The sequence below is a fragment of the Meles meles genome, chromosome 8 (genome assembly GCF_922984935.1).
Source record: "Meles meles chromosome 8, mMelMel3.1 paternal haplotype, whole genome shotgun sequence".
In the NCBI taxonomy this organism is placed as follows: Eukaryota; Metazoa; Chordata; class Mammalia; order Carnivora; family Mustelidae; genus Meles; species Meles meles.
In genome coordinates this window covers 31724915-31742641 of record NC_060073.1, presented here as the reverse complement: position 1 = coordinate 31742641, position 17727 = coordinate 31724915, and positions in this window count along the sequence as shown.

Genomic DNA, 17727 nt, shown 5'->3' with positions numbered 1-17727 from the left:
CGTACCTATTTCCTGAGGAAAGGAAGCCAGGAACTAGCAACTAGAGTCGGAAGAGGGAGAGCAGAATGCTAGGAGAAAAATTAAAATGGTAATATTTCCAAAGCAGTATCTCCGGTCAACATATTGTTGAGCACACACTGTGGGCCAGTCATTGCTCTGGGTACTAGGGATACAGAGATGAACAAAATCTACACTGAGTATGTATTAGTTTTCTATTGCTGCTATAACAAATTCCCACAAGCTCAGTGGCTTAAAATGACAAAAATGTATTATATTACAATTCTGAAGATCAGCAGTCCAAAGTGGTTCTGACTAGACTAAAATCAAGGTGTATCATCAGAGCTGCATTCCCATGACAGCTCCAGAGGGAGATCTGGAGAGCCATTATTCTGCCTACAATAGGAGGTAAGAGTCTGGAGTTGCTGTGGTAGGCGCGATTATAGGAGAAATGTGGGGCAGGTCTCAGGGATGGCAGATTGGGAGTTCAGGAAATGCTTCTCTGTTTAGGTTGGGATCTGGAGGATGAATAAGAGAGATTTGGGAGAATGGGAAGAGGAGGCTACAGAAGGAGGGATCCAGACAAAGTTTAGAGCATAGGCTCAAAGGTGGTAGAAAATGAAGTCGATCTTTGGAGCTGTGAGTTGTTGAGCAAGGCTGCAAGGTAGGGGTCAGGTGTTCAAAGGCCTGGTGATGTCTAGGCTTTATCAGGTGTTCAAAGGCCCCGTGATGTCTAGGCTTTATCATCAGGGCAAAGGGTAGTGAGACGAGATGACCTGCATTTTAGAGAAGTTCTTCGTGGGTGGCTGCTGTGCTGGTATAGATGGGAATGGGTAGGACTAGTAGTGGAGAGAACAGTTAGGAGGTTGTTACAATAAGGGTTCCTTAGACTAGTGGAGACAGTGTAAAAAGATTTAGATTTAGGACTGTCAGGGCTTGGTGATTGATTGGATGTTGGGTGAAGGCATAAGGAAGAAGGAGGAGACCAGGATGACTCCCAGGCTTCTGGCTGGAGCCACTGAGGGAGGAGGAGGAGGCTTGAGGAAGAAAATGATGGGTTCCATTTTTTTTTAATATTTTATTTATTTATTTGACAGAGAGAGATCACAAGTAGATAGAGAGGCAGGCAGAGAGAGAGAGAGAGAGGGAAGCAGGCCCCCTGCTGAGCAGAGAGCCCGACGCGGGACTCGATCCCAGGACCCTGAGATCATGACCTGAGCTGAAGGCAGCGGCTTAACCCACTGAGCCACCCAGGCGCCCCGATGGGTTCCATTTTGAACATGCTGACTTGCTGGTACCTGTGGGAGAACCAAGTGGAGATGCCTGGGAAGCAGTTGGCTACAGAGGTGTCATTGTGTCCATGTGAAGAGTAAATGAAATGTCCACGGAGTGCATTTAGCTCAGTGGCTGGCACAAAGTACATGCTTAGTAAATGTGAGGGATTAGTATTATTACTTTTATATCCAGTTCTGGACTGTGCTTCAGGGCACAGGGGCAGGGGATGGGGACAAAAGGAAAGCAAGTAAATGCGGAGAGAGCAGGGACAAGGGTGATTCTGCCGCTGCACGCATGTCCCTGCTTTCACTCTGAGTCCCATCAGTTAAGAGAGAAAAGGTAGACAGTTTGCCTGCTGAAGTTGGGGCATCAATTAGCATTAACCAAATACAGAGAAAACAAAACTACCCTGAGTGCACAATGGTCCCTGGAGGAATCGGAAGGGAAACTCCTCAGGCTGATCACTAAGATGAAGTCCAGGCTGGTTGGTTTTTAATGGGAAACTGTTGGGGGGGGGGGGGAGGGGGAGCAGACCTTTCTCAGCAACATCAGCAATGGCAGCAATGAGTTGATTCTCCTCTTACCTCTGATTTTGACCCAGCATTGCCATCAAAAAGAGCTCTGTCTGCACATCTGGGCACTCAGGCACTTGTAAGAAGACTGAGGCAATTTCTCCCGGTAGTGTAATATTCATACTTCCCCCTCACAGAGAGCAATTAATTAGTACTTGCCCCTCAGAGAGGAATTAATTTTTCTGGTCAAAAGTACCATTTGGTACAAGGAAAAACTGTATGATCTATGAGCTACCGGAGGCAATTTATTTCCTTTAAGTATTATCATTATGAACGTAGCAACTTCGTAAGAGAAAAATGGAATTCAAGGAACATTAACCTCTAAGTAGTTACAGCATTTCAAATTCCTGGCCTTCACTGTCTTCACTGTCACTAGGATAACTTTCGAAGTTGTGAGCACAAGGTCAGGCAATGCAATGAGAAATATCCAGAATCCAGTTGGTTGTTGTTTTCGTGGGTTTTATGTGTTGCTGGGCTCCAAGACTGGAAAAATATTCAAAGAATGAAGAATTCTACCAAGTTTAAAGGTCTCTCGAACTAGAGCAGGGACATTTAAATATCTCAAGAATCAAAGAAATGCAAAATCCAGTCAAGTGATGAAGTAGTTGCCTGGGAGGTGTGCAGAATTCTGTGTGTACAGAGAACAGTTGGGAATTGTGACTTGCATGGGGGGACACTGACATACAGGACTGGAGATAAAGCTCGGTGAATCCCATCAGTCCAGTGGACAGTTCCGTAGTCAGCATCCAGACTCTAACAACCCTACCAAAGGTAACCCCAAAAATGTTTGGGGGTAATGAAGTTGTTTCTTCAGGTGGTAAGTTTCCTTAATTCTGAAACCTGGAGGATTTTTCATACAGAAGCATAGAGATGGCAAGGGAATCAAACAAACAAGCAAAAATATTAACATTTTTGTGTTAAGACATCAGTACATGTTTGGGACTTTAAGTATAAAATTTAAGAGAACTTGTCTATTAGAGTTGACAGGTTGGTTTTGCAATTTTTTTTAAGGTGCCATGTGAATAGATCATGCCAGGGGATCCTAATCCCTGTGAAACAGAGATTATAGCAAGAGACATCTTTGTCTGCTTTCACTTTCAAGAAGAATTGCTTCGGTCCTTCTATACTAAGGATGGCTTGGGTTTTGCATTTAATTTTTTTTTTTTTTTAAAGATTTTTTATTTATTTATTTGACACAGAGAGATCACAAGTAGACAGGCAGGCAGAGAGAGAGAGAGAGAGGGAAGCAGGCTCGCTGCTGAGCAGAGAGCCCGATGCGGGACTCGATCCCAGGACCCTGAGATCATGACCCGAGCCGAAGGCAGCGGCTTAACCCACTGAGCCACCCAGGCGCCCCATGTTTTCATTTCTTTTGAGTAGATACCAAGGGGTGGAATTGTTGGGTGAGAGGATAGGTGTATATTGGACTTTATAAGGAACTGCCAAAAAGTTTTCCAAAATGACTTTACCATTTTAAACTCTTACTAGCAGTGTATGAGAATTCCAGATGTTCCACATCTCTGTCAGTATTTGGCGTTGTTAGGTTTTTTCACTGTTCTAGCAGATGTGAAATGGCATCTCAATTGTTTGAGATTAATCTGCAAGTGTAAGTATGTGAGTGTGTGTGTGCGTGTGTCAAGAAAGTCTTCCTATCAAATCTTTAAGTATGACCAAGGAACATGATAGACCTTTATTAAGGCATTTGAATTTATGAAGATATTTATTTTTCTTGTTAAATAGGAAACTGTTGATAGTGTCTACAAATTACATCTTCTATTCCTAGATTAAATTTCGTATTACCATAGCGGACAATTCTTTTCATATGTGCTGTTTATTCTCACAGACACAATTTGATATACCGTTTTTGCATCTTTTCCCATGTAAAATTAGTTGAAATTGTTTGGTGGTAGGGGGAGCTGTGTCAAGGTGGGGATGTGTCCTTCTCAATTTAAAGATCAAAACCAAATTCAACTCGTAGAACAGCCTCAGTTAACAGGTCCACCTCTGATATTCTGGAATAACTTGTGTAATAAAAAGGATTATTCATGGTGCTGTAGAAAGAGCAATGACTTGGGATGCAAAGAGAATAGCTCCAAATGCCAGCAGGCTGCTCACCAGCCTTAGGACCTGGCTAATTTCTCCACCTCTCTATGCTTCAGCAGCTCCCTCATCCCAGAGCAAAGGGATGGATGGAGGACAGATGCCCGGTGAATCCTGATGGCAAGACTGACGACTTGAGATAAAATTTTCTGTGAAATGTGACAAGCAACCACGGGTATCCATCAGGGGTGGTATCTCCTGACACATAAAACCACTGGGCATTTGTCTTTGAACACGAGATTAAGGTTCCCACCACCGAGGGGCTTAAAACAACAGAAATTTATTTCATAGTTCAGGAGGCCAGAAGTCTGAAATGAAGGTGCCAGAAGGACCGGTTGGGGGCTCAGAGGGAGAATCTGTTCATGCCTGTCTCCTAGCTTCTTGCGGATGCCAGCAATGCTTGACGTCCTTTGGATTGTCATGACTCCAATCTCTGCTCTGTCTCCGTGTGACGTTCTGTGTCTCTGTCTCTGTCTCCATCTTTTCTTTCTTTCTTTTTTTTCCATCTTTTCTTCTTCTTTCTTTTTTTTTTTTCCTTCTCTTCTGTGAGGACAGGAGTCCTATTGGGTTAAGGACCCACCCTACTCCAGTATAACCTCGTCTTAACAAACTTTACATCCCCCATGAGGCTATTTTCAAATAAAGTCACAGTCTGTGGTTCCAGGGAGGACACGACTTTTGGGGGCCACTATCCAAGCCGATACACACCCCTATATTGACACACCTTTGAATACACCATTTGCGGTTATAAAACACAGGCCTCGCACTCAGAAGACCGACATCCCGGTCACGGTCTTGCCTGGAGCTGAATGACCTGGGAAAATCTACTTCACCTTTCTGTGCCTCATCAGGAAAATGAAGTCAGTTCAGGTGGCCTCTAAAGTCTCTTTTAATGAAGCCATTCACAAGATTTGGGGACCCAATGGAGTTGCTTGCATGCAGGGAGATGTGGGAAAGAACTATCAGGAAACCATGCCAGAGGTGGGGAGAGGGTATAAGGACACAAACAGGTGGCATTGGTGGGGAGGCCCCCAGCCTCACTGTAAATCTTGGTGGATGGGGGGCAGGTGCAGTCCTATCCCAGAGCGCCCAGGCTGCAGGTGCCCAGAGAGCAGATCTAAAGGTTTTACCTGCTAATTCTCAGCATTCAAAGCCTCTGGCCTCTGGGATGGCTTTCGGCTGGAGCTTTTATTGGTTATTCAAGCTGTTCTTCTGAGCTGGCTTCTCTTTAACAATGGAGTTTATTACCACATAAATTGAAGACCTTGGTACTCATTTTGGGAAATGTGGATTGATACTCCCCAACAGGAAGCAAGAGAACAGATTCCATTTACTGAAAGTTACCAGGCATTGTGATAAGGACCCTCTGTGACCTCTTTCACTTTGTCCCTCAAAAAACTCTTTGAACCTGTGTGCCCATCGGTCAGTGTACTGCGGCTCAGCTCCAAACTCACCCTTCAGTACCTGCCTTGCAATGACTGATGGGACTCTGAGCCTGTCTTCTTCACCGTGACCACTGTGTGAAACTCTGTCAGTAGAGGGCAATGGAGGAACGTGATGGGAAGAAGAAGCTTCTCTTCCTGTTTGTGCTGTGCTCCTTGGCTTCTGCTGGCTGCTGCCGCTCCAGGCTACCCCCCTCCCCATGTGGGGGCCATCCAGGGGTCCTCCTCTCTACCCAGGGTACCCAGTCCCTCAGCAGCCTCACAGCCCCTGCCCAGAGCCCAGTGACCAACCCCCTGTGTCTTTCCTGCTGCAAACACTTCAGGCCTCCCTGAGGCTCCCCAGCTCCCCCGTGCACCTGCCCACCAGATCACGTTTGTCTGTGCCCTGGAGAATCATCTCTCATGGCCCTCCCAACACCGACACCACAAATCCTCGGCCAAGTGTCACCTGCCAGGAAGCAGACTCCCAGCATCCTACTTCCCTTTGCCCACCCACCTGGGCTCACCTGTCCCTGGGCTCTTCCTCCTGTCTGGCCACTCTATACCAGCGCTGGGCCAAACAGCCCAGCAAATGTCTCTGCCATCTGGTGGGATGCGACCTCCAACTGAGTCTGAAGCCCAGTCTCAGGGAAGGCCTCCCCACCCCGAGATCGTCCTTCCCTTGGGGAACTTCCCGCAGCTCTGGTGTACCCTCTAGAATTCTCTTCACATCTTTCTAGGTATTGGCCACTCCACGCTTAATACTTCTTTAGATTAAACCACCTCTGTTCAAATCACTGTGTGGTTTCTGCCTCCTGCTTGGACTCAGACAGATACAGGCAAGTACCACTATTATTTCCTTTTTAGAGATAAGAGAATGCGTTGAGCAGAGGCGAAATGACTTCCTTGGAACATGTGAGGTATGCAGCAGAGCTGGACACAAACCCAGACCTGTTGGTTCCAAAGCCTTCGATCTTCACCCCCTGCTGAACTAACTAGGGATTGGTGTAAAGACATCACATGGGGGAGAGAGATGGGCTGACCTCCCCTCAGCCCTCCTTTCCCATGCTTTTATGTCTTGAGTACTCAGACTAAAACAGGGGCCAAAAACGAAAAAAAAAAAAAAAAAAAAAAAAAAAGAGGCCGACTCCTAGAGGAAGGTTTTCAACAGTGATGAATGTCAATGGTCATCTCAAATGAAGGGCCAATATAAACATGAAGGAAAAGAAAAAAGAAAAAGAAATCTATTTAAAAATCACTTTCATGTATATTGCATATGGTCAATATCTTTCCAAATACACTTATGATGAGGCTGATATTTGATTTTTGCCAATTTCCCCAGTTTTGTCTTAATCTGATAAAATGCCTCATTTCCCTAAAGAGACAACTAAAATCCCAGTTTGAGGGTCTTGCCTGGACTCGTATTTGGCTCAGAGCAGCCAGGTTTCTGGATGATGTATGTCCATTCAGCAATCAGGGGCGCGGGTCCCCACCGAGGTGCTCAGAGGGAACATGTAACAGCTTCCATATTCCTGGAAATGAGGCCCCAGGCTCCTCTTACAGTTTCTCCCTTGGGTATCACAGCAATGTGAGTCCTAATTAGCCTCAAAATAACAAATCCCAATATTAATGATCTTCCTCAAGGGTTGTTCTGGTCTTCCAAATTTCAGTAGAGAAAAAAAGTCCTGTGTGAGGATTAACCATTTCCTGCTGATGAGACATGGTGAACTCTGACCTATGAGCTGGGATCCCTAGATTTGAGTCCTGGCTTTGCCGCTCATTCTGTGGCCTTTCGAGTCGTTGTAAATGAGAGGACTGGATTCTAAGCTTCCTTCCAGTTCTATGGTTCTTTGACACGCAGACTCCTTTCAACTCTATTTAGTTGTAGCAAGTGAAACGCTGGCAGTTCCCAACACTGATGGCTCACAAGGCACATGCCAAACCGCCACCCACCTTAAATGCATTGTCTCATTTGATTCTCACTATAAACCCATAAGGTAGGGACGCATGGGTGGCTCAGTCGGTTAAGCGTCTGCCTTCAGCTCAGGTCATGATCACAGGGTCCTGGGATTGAGCCCCACATCAGGCTCCCTGCTCAGCAGGGAGTCTGTTTCTCTCTCTCTCTCTAATAAATAAAATCTTTAAAATTAAATAAATAAACCTATGGGGCGCCTGGGTGTCTCAGTGGGTTAAGCCTCTGCCTTTGGCTCAGGTCATGATCTGAGTCCTGGGATCGAGCCCTGCATAGGGCTCTCTGCTCAGTGGGGAGCCTTTCCGCCCCCCCCCCCACCACCTGCTTGTGATCTCTCTGTGTCAAATAAATAAGCAAAATCTTTTAAAATATAAATAAATAAATATATAAATAAATAAAATAAATAAACCTAGAAAAACTCACATTTTACAGGTTCAGAGGGGTTTGAACCTGGAAGTAATAAGGCCATAGCCACAAGTTCTCTCCCCAGATGGGTCACTGATTTTTTTCCCAACCTAATGAATACGCTCCAAATAGGGTCCAGCAGAAGAAATGTGAAATTAGAGCCATCACTGATTTAAACAAGAAAAAGTCAGCATCAGACTCTGCTAGCTAACTGAGGATAAGGCAGTGGGTGGAAGTAGTCCGGGAGGCGGTGAGAGCTTAAGCAGAGGAAAGAGACGAACTGGCACATCCGGGTCATTTACGCACATGGTCGAGTTAAATCCTTCCAGCAACCACAGGAGGTGAGCTTGCTATTCCCGTTATGCAGATGAGGACAATGAGGTCTGGAGAGGTTAAGAAACTTGTACTTGCATTGGGGTGCCTGGGTGGCTCAGTGGGTTAAAGCCTCTGCCTTCGGCTGCGGTCATGATCCCAGAGTCCTGGGATGGAGTCCTGGGATCGAGCCCTGCATCGGGCTCTCTGCTCCGCAGGGAGCCTGCTTCCTTCTCTCTCTGCCTGCCTCTCTGCCTAGTTGTGATTTCTCTCTGTCAGATAAATAAAATATTAAAAAGAAAAAAAAAAGAAACTTGTATACACTTGTACACACTACCGGCCAGCAGCTAAGCCGCGTTCGGAACGTGTTTTGTTTTGCTCCTTCTATCACGCTGCAGTGGGAGGACATTTGGGAGGCAGAGATTTCAGGCCGCGAGCAATCATACATAGACTTATCAAGGCCAAGGCTGTGTCGACCGACAATGAAATAACTGGTCCTTTTGGTGCAAAAGAAGAAAAAAAGTGTTTCTTTAAAAAGTTGGTCCTTCCTTAACATTGGCTGAGCTACGATCTCCTGCAGAGGTCCGAGGCCCCGCATCCCAGCAGGAGCTCTTTCCGGGCAAGGGCGACTGCGCCCAGTGGGGCTGACTTTAGGTTGGACACCAGTGAGGCTTTAGAATAGGCCCGTGGGAGGAAGCCTAAGAATATGGTATGAGGCAAGCACAAGGCCTGCACACACCAAGCCCTCTTCAAAATAGAGAGAAGCAGAGTGCTGTTCTACTTGTCTTTGACCCCATCTTTGAAGGCCAGACGCTTACAAAGAACCAAAGTGGGGCCTTCCTGGGAAAAGGGAATAACTGAACTGAGGACAAACACACTTGGTGCTATAAGATGGCTCTCCAGAAAACAAACGAACAAAAGCAGTTCTGCTTTGTAGCACCTGCCAATTTCTATGGTATAAATATTCCCAACCCAAGCGACTAATGTTTCAACAACTGGCTTGCAAAAGTCTAATCTTTTGTGTTTTTTTTTTTTTAGAGTAGGTTCCACACCCAGCCTGGAGCCCAATGCAGGGCTTTAACTCAACCCTGAGATCAAGAACAGAGTTGGATGCTTAACTAACAGAGCCACCCAGGTGCCTCAACAAAATTCTAAATATCTACTCCTGGCTCACAAGCCAGTGGAAGCCAGCTTTTCACACCACTGTGGAACCAGATCCAAGGGTGCACCATTTGAGAAAGCAGCAGTCTTTTTGGACAATGGCCCAGTTGCCTCCCCCCACTTCCCCACTATGGCTTTAGGTATACTAAGATATTCCCTATCTTTTTTTTTTTTTTTCTCTATCTTTTTAATTTTTGCAGTTCCTTCTGTCTGGAACCTGGAATGATCTTCCCTTCTCTCCCTTCTCAGAAACTCCTGTGCATCCTTTAAGACCAGGCTGAAAAACACTCTGTTAAACCTTCCCAAAGCTCTTTAAGCAAAGCTCATGCTTGATCTTTTGCCCATGCTTGGACCATCTGTTTAAGTTCCTGCTTCTCCCACTAGACCAGGAGGATCTTGGGGAGAAGGCCATGCTTGCTTCATCTCTGAACTAGGGGTCAGACACATAGAAGGCTCACAATATGTGTTTGCTAAATGAATAAAATTATAAACTTCCCTCCAGTTTCATATTCGGCAGTGAGTGACATGATTCCTCAGCCTACGTAGAATGTCTGTTTCTCCAGAAGGTCCTCGAAAGCTGTTCTAACAATTGTCACGGGGGGGACAGCGGCCAATCCCAGCTCTGAAGGGATATTATGGGAAGACCCAGGGCGAGCCCTCCCCCCCAAAAAAGGTAGGGGGCTTTAAGGCTCAAAGTTGGTCCTTCTCTTAAGTACCCTCCCCTCAAACCTAAGAGGCTTCTATGGGGACCCACTGCAGGGCAGTGTCGTGCAGGGTGTCCCCTCGGGACTGCCATGAGAAGCCCAGCATCAGAGGGCAGGGTGATCTCCGACTGACAATCTCAAACTGGGAACTCCAACCTGCCAGAGGGAAGTGGAGGGAAGGAATGGAAAGGGGAAGAGCAAGTGAGAAAGGAAGAAGAGTGACAGGAGAGAGTAGCAGCGTTCTCTCCATGCACAGGTGGTAACAGTGCATCCCAGCAACGATAAAGTGAAGAAAATGAAAACACTGCGCTGGAGATTTCTAGAGCAGCTAACACAGCGCTAACTGGGCAATAACTCGGCCTGGCGAAAAGCAGCAGGGCATCCGCCATAGAAACAGCCCCTCCATGTCATTGCTTCCATGCCCCGTCTGGCGACGCTGGTTCGTTGACACCACACCGTCCCCACGCCACCCCCCGCCCCAACCCCGCCCCAGGTACCAGGAGTGGCGGCTAACCCAGGGGAGAGGTTGTGCAGGGTTGACGCCGATGAGGAGGTTTTTCGCAAAGACAAGCTACCCTTGACTGGATGCAGATGGCTGGGTGAAAAATGAAATCTGCCAGCAGAGGCTGCCTTTATCAGCTGTAGAGGCTCAGCAGGGACGAGACTTCCCCATGCCTGGCCCGCTGGAACGAGCCTCCGGTTTCAGCACCCTATCACAGACTGTCCTAATGAGTTCTTCTGATGGGAGGTGGGGGGCGCCAGGGGGCCGGGGGGGGGGGGCGGTGAGGGGGGAAGCCTGCACATATCTGCTTCTGGGAGTGCATCATAGCAGTCTGGGGCATGGTACCGAACTCGCCTGGTGTTTGCATTCCATCTCCTGGAGCTGTAGGCAGGAATGCTTGCCGCAGGACAAGGGCTGAGACTCACCCGGGACTGAGTGCCCTGTCTATAACCGGCCCACCTAGCCGTCATTCAGGCCCCCTCCTAAATTTCCAACTGGGGGCAGTGCTGAGAAAAGCCAAGAGGTTTCCCCCAGCACGCCAAGCCAGACTGATAAGCAGATCCCCAGGGGGTGCCCACAGTATCAAAGATAAAACAAGAGCAAACACTGCTGTATATTAAGTTCCTACTAGGGCTGAGCACTTGGCCCCATGTAACCCGTCCAACTGTCCTATGAGGTCAGTGCTATAGTCCCGCCCTACAGATGAGCAAAGGGAAGGTTAAGTCAACCTGTCCAGAGTCACAGGGCTGGTAAGCGACAGATCTGGGGAATGAAACCATGTGTCATCTATTCACAGAGGCTGTAATCCTAACAGGACAAGTGTGGAGGAAAGTGGGCAAAATGAAATGAGGTTTCTTGTGATTTGGCAGTGGATGGTCAGATAAATGAGTAAGTTTTTCAGTTTCATCCAGGTTTGTGTGTGTGTGTGTGTGTGTGTATTTTATTTGGGAGAGAGAGAGAACACACACAAGCAGGGGGAGGAGCAGAGGTAGAGGGAGAGAGAAAAATCTCAAGCAGACTCCCCACTGAGCATGGAGCCTAATCCCAGAACCCCGAGATCATGACCTGAGCTGAAACATCAGATGCTTAATCGACTGAGCCACCCAGGTACCCCCATTTCATCCAGGTTTGGTAGCATCATAATTTGAGAGCTGAATCTACCATTATGGATTAAACACACACAACGCCATAAATTCATCTCAGAACCCAGTTCCAGAAGTTTTTAATCACTGATGCTTTTGGTTATTTGAGACCCTGCTCTGCTCATCTGGGGCACCTATGAGGCAATGCAGCCAGCAACTTAGATGGCAAGTTGTCTCTGAGGCCCCCAACTGGCCTGCAAACCCTAGAGTTCCCAATTGGTTGATACTGTCGCGCTTGCCCACACACACCTGTGTTGAAGTCTTCTGAATACTTTCCCCCTTTCATTTGGGAAGTGCCTGCAGAAGGCACTTTGATGGGTTCAGAGAGAACCTTTATACAAAGGATGCCATAGGACCCTTGATGAGGGTAGGTCCTGCCCAGTCCGACCTGCCCACACCCGCCTCTCTGAGGTGACTGACAGGTGGGGAAGTGACCTTACATCACCAGTCCCTTCAACCTCCTGAGTTTCCTGGATCACACAAGGAAAATGGAGACAATTGTGTGACAAGAGGAATTTGGCTGGCTTTTCCCAGGGCAGCCCCCCTCTCTTCTGTGCAGTGGGCTGAGACCATAACTTGCTGGCGGGGGTACCCCAGAGTCTATTTGATGAACAGCCAGAGACCTGGCTGCCTCTGACGGAGGGTAGTTGAGCTAAGCACCCGCGAGGTCACCTTCCATCTTCTGGACAAACCTGCAGGAGTTTCAGAAGGTGTTTGAGGTCTCACAGGTGTGAAGGCAGAGCCTGTGCTCGTGGCTGTGTCATGCTGCTGGAATGTTCCTGCCCCTGGAGGACATGTTCACCCGACGGTCTGCTTCAACGGCCCTCATCCTCTGCTCTGGGCCTTTCTGGGCTGCTCTCGTCAGAGGTGAGTGGCTGGGTCAGCAAACAGAACCGTTCTGTCTTGCCACTAGTGTTGGATGTTGCTAGAACACTTAGGGAATGGAGGAGTCTTTCAAAATCCACATCTCTTCAGCTGCTTCTCCTGGAGGCTCGGAGTCCCTGTCGAGAAGTGGTGGCAGCTTGTCTCCAGAAGGCAGCATCAGGAAACTTCCTCAGAATGAATTTTCTGTTATCCACACAGTGAATTCAAAGGCATCTTTATCACGCAGCCCCACTTGATTATCTTCCCCCATCAGATCTCCACAAGCTCTGACCAAGCATCGTCCTGCCCGTCCTCCCCTGCTAGGGGAGAGGTTTGCTAGGGTTGGGGCTGGAAGGAAAGCTGTGCCTAAACTGAGGCCAGGGACATGGGTCATTATATTTTTAGACCTCAGAAAAATTGGTTCAAGAGGCATCTATGACAGTGTCCCTGGCCCTCTTCATTTGGATAGTAAGGACCCAATGACATCTTAGAAAAATGGAGTCTGCCTGCTGAGATGTGGGGACAGTCCTATGTATGGGACACATCCACAGGACTCCCCCTCCCCCACCACCGCCAGAAACCAACAGCTTCCTCCTCAGCCCGTTCCCTCTGACGTTCAGCTCCTTGGGAAAGCAGGATGCTGCTTTTTAAAAGTACTCATTGACCTTGAACTTTTAAATGTGTTTCTCAATTTTCCCCTTTTATCACTGTCCGGCTCACATTATGCTATGTCATTTCTTAAGTTCCGGTATTTAATATAAAAGACTGAATGAAAACATATTTTACAAAAGAGCTCTGAGACTGGAGATGTGGGGAGAGACCACCATGCCGACCATGCGTATCCTTTCTCCCTGCACCAGACAAACCTTCCCAGTATCCGAACAAACAAGCAGGCAAGGCATTGTGGTTGCTCCTCGGGTTTGTGGGGCCAACCGGTCTGGGGACGGAAGGATAAACAGGGTACAAGGAACGGGCTAAGAGTCAGAGTCGGGTGAGAATCTCAACTCTGCCACGTACAAGCCGGTTATATAAGCCAGTTGTATATTACCCTGTGGGACGTACTTCCTGGAACCGGTCTCTTCATCTGTAAAATGGGAATATTCTCAGTAGAACTCCTGGCTCCATCCACACACGAAGGTCCAATAAATGGCTCCTGTTATGATCACTTGCCTGTTGGCACTTGAGCATCTCCGACGTGGGAGAGCCCGGGTGTGTGTTCACGGTGCTGGCGCCGGTTCACGGGGGGGTCAGGCCCTGTCAGACAGAAGCCCCCTCTTCCTGTCAGACCTCCCTGACATCCACACTTCATCCCTCATCCGTCTCATCCTTCTTGCCAGAGCTGTCTGTCTCCCTCTTTCCATCCCTCCTTCCCCCTTTCTCCCGGAGTCCAGCTGCCTCCTCCGTGGCCCTCAGAATCCTTGCCGTGTCAGGCAATCCTTCTTACCCGGTGTCAACATCCCCAAAGCCCCTGGGACGCTGCGAGGGGAAAAGCTGCTTGTTTCAACCAACCCACCCTGCGCATTTATCTCGGCCCCATCTCCCCCAGCCCGGCCTTCAGTCCTCCCCTGCGCCATAAAAATATCTTGTTATCTCTTCAGCTCGCATGTGCTGATTTGGTCTGCCTCCGCTGCTTACATCTGCGATCTGTCTGAGGCTTCTCCTCATACCTGGCTGGTTTTCAGTCTGGGACTAAAGGCAGGGAGTCTCCAGAGTCCTGGGTCTTGAGTTTGCTCTCCTCTGTCTCTGAAAACCGACCTTATTCAGGACTTGAGGAGACAGGGCTGTCTGCCGGCTGGGCTGGAAACCCACCGGCCCCTTCCTCTGCTGTCTGGCTCTCTCCTTCCTTCTCAAGGCCAGTTCAAGAACTAACAATTAGGGTTTCACTTGAAAAACGGAGAAAAGCCCAGCGCCCTCCCCTGAAGCAGCTGCTTCCTCAGTGTAAGAAACCAGACCAGGTGTGATCTTCATCATCATGAGCATTTAAACTTGCTTATCACGCTTTGCACAGATTTTAATCCCTTAACACATAACACGGTCATTAAAAGCAAAGACCTAAATGAAAAGGGCCAACACCTTCGAATTTTCTTAGGGATCTGTCTTCCTTCCTGTGGAAGCTTGATTTCCCTTACTGTCGTAAGCATTTACCTGTGAGAAATTCTTAGTAGCCACTCAGCCCACAGTGAGGCTTTGAAGAAAAATGCCCCCAGGTGAGAGCCACTGTTCTTCACACACACACACACACACACACACACACACACACACACACATCTCTCCCTGACACACCTGTTGGTCCAAGACCAGAAATGCAAACACCTGGCAGGGAGGAGAGGGTTCCAGAAGCCACTGTCTTTGCCCACTGGCATCCAAGGAGCCAAGCCAGTGGTTCCTGGTAGGAGCAGGACATGGAGAATTCCTGCCCCATGGCTGCTGGCTCACAGGGAGTCAGTTCTCTCCAAAGCCACAGAATTCCAGGTTGTGGGTGTCAGGGAGGTCGAGGGCTGCTTTGGTGATGTGGACCATGAAAGGCATAAGGGCTGGATACGTAGCACACTCCATCTCGCCCAGGGAGGCCTCTCTGCTTGTGGCGAGTCACCAGTAGAAGATGGGGAGACCAGGCTGGAAACCAAAACTCCCCATGGGTTCTCCCGGATCCACCGGGGGTAACGCCTGCAGCACGAGCATCCCTACCCACAGCTCCACGGGCCACCGCAGCATAGCCCCGGGGCCATCTTCCCTGGCTTCTCCCTCTCTGGGCTAGACAGGTTCAGAGTGGCCCCAGGACTGTCAAGAAAAAATATCATCAGTCACCTTTCAGCAAGGATTTATTGAGCCCACTCTCTAGGTCCTTGCTATAGAAAGGGCAGTTTACGGCCCAGCTGGGAGCTTGTAAGAAAGGCAGACTCTCCGGCCCTGCCCCAGTGCTTCCAAAGCTGAGCACACCCCCTTGACAATCCCTTAGGTGATGGCCATGGTCACTGAAGGTTGAGAAGGCCTTTCTCTAAGTAACCCAGGAGAGGCAGATCCGCTCCTCTCTAGCAGCGCACGGTCTGGTTGGGAAGATCGTGTTCACAGATCTGAAACAGTGGAGGGAGCGTGAGTCTACGTCACTGAGCCCGATTCAGTGCGTAGAGGACACCAAGACCAAGTCCTGCCTCAGCTTCTCGTTTGTAAATTGGCAATGACACTTGACCCTTTGACCTTGCAGATCGTCCTAGATGGGAAAGCGCTACACCCACCGAAGTCATGATTTACTGTTACAGACTTAGAATGCTACACAAGTTCAGGCATGAGGGGGCTACAGAGGACTGCAACAGTCTGAGTAATCCAGCAAAGGAGAAGGGGGCTGTCAAAGACACTGAACCGTATACTGAACTAGACACTCTAGTCAAGCAAGAGGGGAAAACGCACATTTGGACACACGCACCAAACACAGCCTCACTGGAAGTACAGAGAGCTTCCCCCGACCAACTTTCCCCGACTTTCACCCTGATGATCAACTGAGGCTCAGTTCCGTGGGTCTCAGAGGCACACACTCACTGCCACCCAGAGCCTCACAGAGGACACAGAGCAAGCAGATGTCATCTCTGGGCAGATGCCGACAAGAGCCCTCTTGCTGCAAACCTCACCTCTGCTTGGGGGTATAGGAAAACGGATTTGTCTTTTTTTTTTAAGATTATTTATTGACTTATTTGATGGACAGAGAGTAGACAGAGAGAGAGAGAGGAAGAAGCAGGCTCCCCGCTGAGCAGAGAGCCCGATGCGGGGCTCGATCCCAGGACCCTGAGATCATGATCCAAGCAGAAGGCAGAGGCTTTAACCTACTGAGCTACCCAGGCGCCCTGGATTTGTCATTTTGCAGGGCTGACCAATGAAGATGGCTGGACAATGCCAGGAAACATCCGCAGGACAGAGCTAAAGGAAATTAGCAGGTGAGTTCTTAGCTAGTTTCCTAGGTAATGCTTCTTAAGCCTTTGCTTTGTCCTAAATCTTTTCTTTGCTCTTCTCTTCATTCCCTTCCCTTCCTCTTTCATCTTTCTTCTCTTTCTTTTTAAATTTAATCTTCACAACAATCCTATCAAGCAGGGGAATCTTTTGTTCCTACCTGGCAGAAGAGGAAACTAGGGATTTAGGATTTGAACCCAGGTTGGTCTTGACCTTAGCTGTCACCAGTTAAACCCCTAGGGCAGTGTGAGAATCTCTGGTCTTCCTCCTGCAGTTGAGACAATGCGGCTTTGCTGTCGTTGTGAGACCTGGCTGGCTCTGACTTGCTGACGTTGGCCATGCTTGTCCTGAGCTTCTCCAGAGAAATGCTGTCTTCTGGCAGGAAAAGATAAAACTGGCTGATACAAATGAGTCACCATACTAGCTATAATTAACAATGATGCAAGAGCCAGATGCAAACGAAGAGGGGGCCTCAGGTCCTGACTTTTAGGCGGCCCAAACTCTGAGCTGCTGGAGATAGTCTCCGGGGCTGAGTGGCCGTCTACTCGGGGTACGCTATGGAGGAAGACGTGAAACCTGGGCGCGGGCGCATTCCAAGCTACTAGAGCTGGGAAGGGCACCACCAAGTCAACCTCCTTATTTACAGCTCAGAGACCATACACCAGAACCAGAAGAAGAGTTTATAGTTTATACATAATGTAGACCTTTGCGTTTACACTTGGCTGCCCTGGAAAGTCCAAGCACTTTTCCACCTGCCGAGCTGATTTCTAACAACCACAGATAGCAACTCAGTTGTGCTAGGTGTTCAGGGTGTTCAGCCTCTGGCCTCCCGACTGCCATATGTACCTGTGAACTTTCCAGACAAAGCCCAGTCATCATGAGCATCCCTAGTCTCATTTGCTGACCTGGAATCTTGTATCACTTGCTAGGGATACAAGGATAGCCTGATTAAACCCACCAAGCCCTCCATAAAGCCATCTGAACACAACACGAGCACCATCACCTGGGGAGGCTGGCTGCTTCCAGGATGGATAACTGCCTCCTGGGGTTTGACAGAGAGAAACAGAGAGTAGCCAAGATGTGGATAGACTACACTAGTGACCTTTGATGTCCAATAGCATCTTCTTACCTGTTTAAAACAGTCTCAACCCTTCTTAAGATTTGGACACAATGCAGCTGGTACAATCTTGCCACTTTCCTTTTGAATAGACTTTAATTGAGAGTGAAGTGAAAAATGCAGGTTACATTTTTAGTGTTATCATTGATATGCTGTAAGGTCAACACCAAAACAGTGATGCATCTAACATTTACACATTTCCTAAGTTTAGTTGTCAAAGAGCAAATCATGATCAGATATA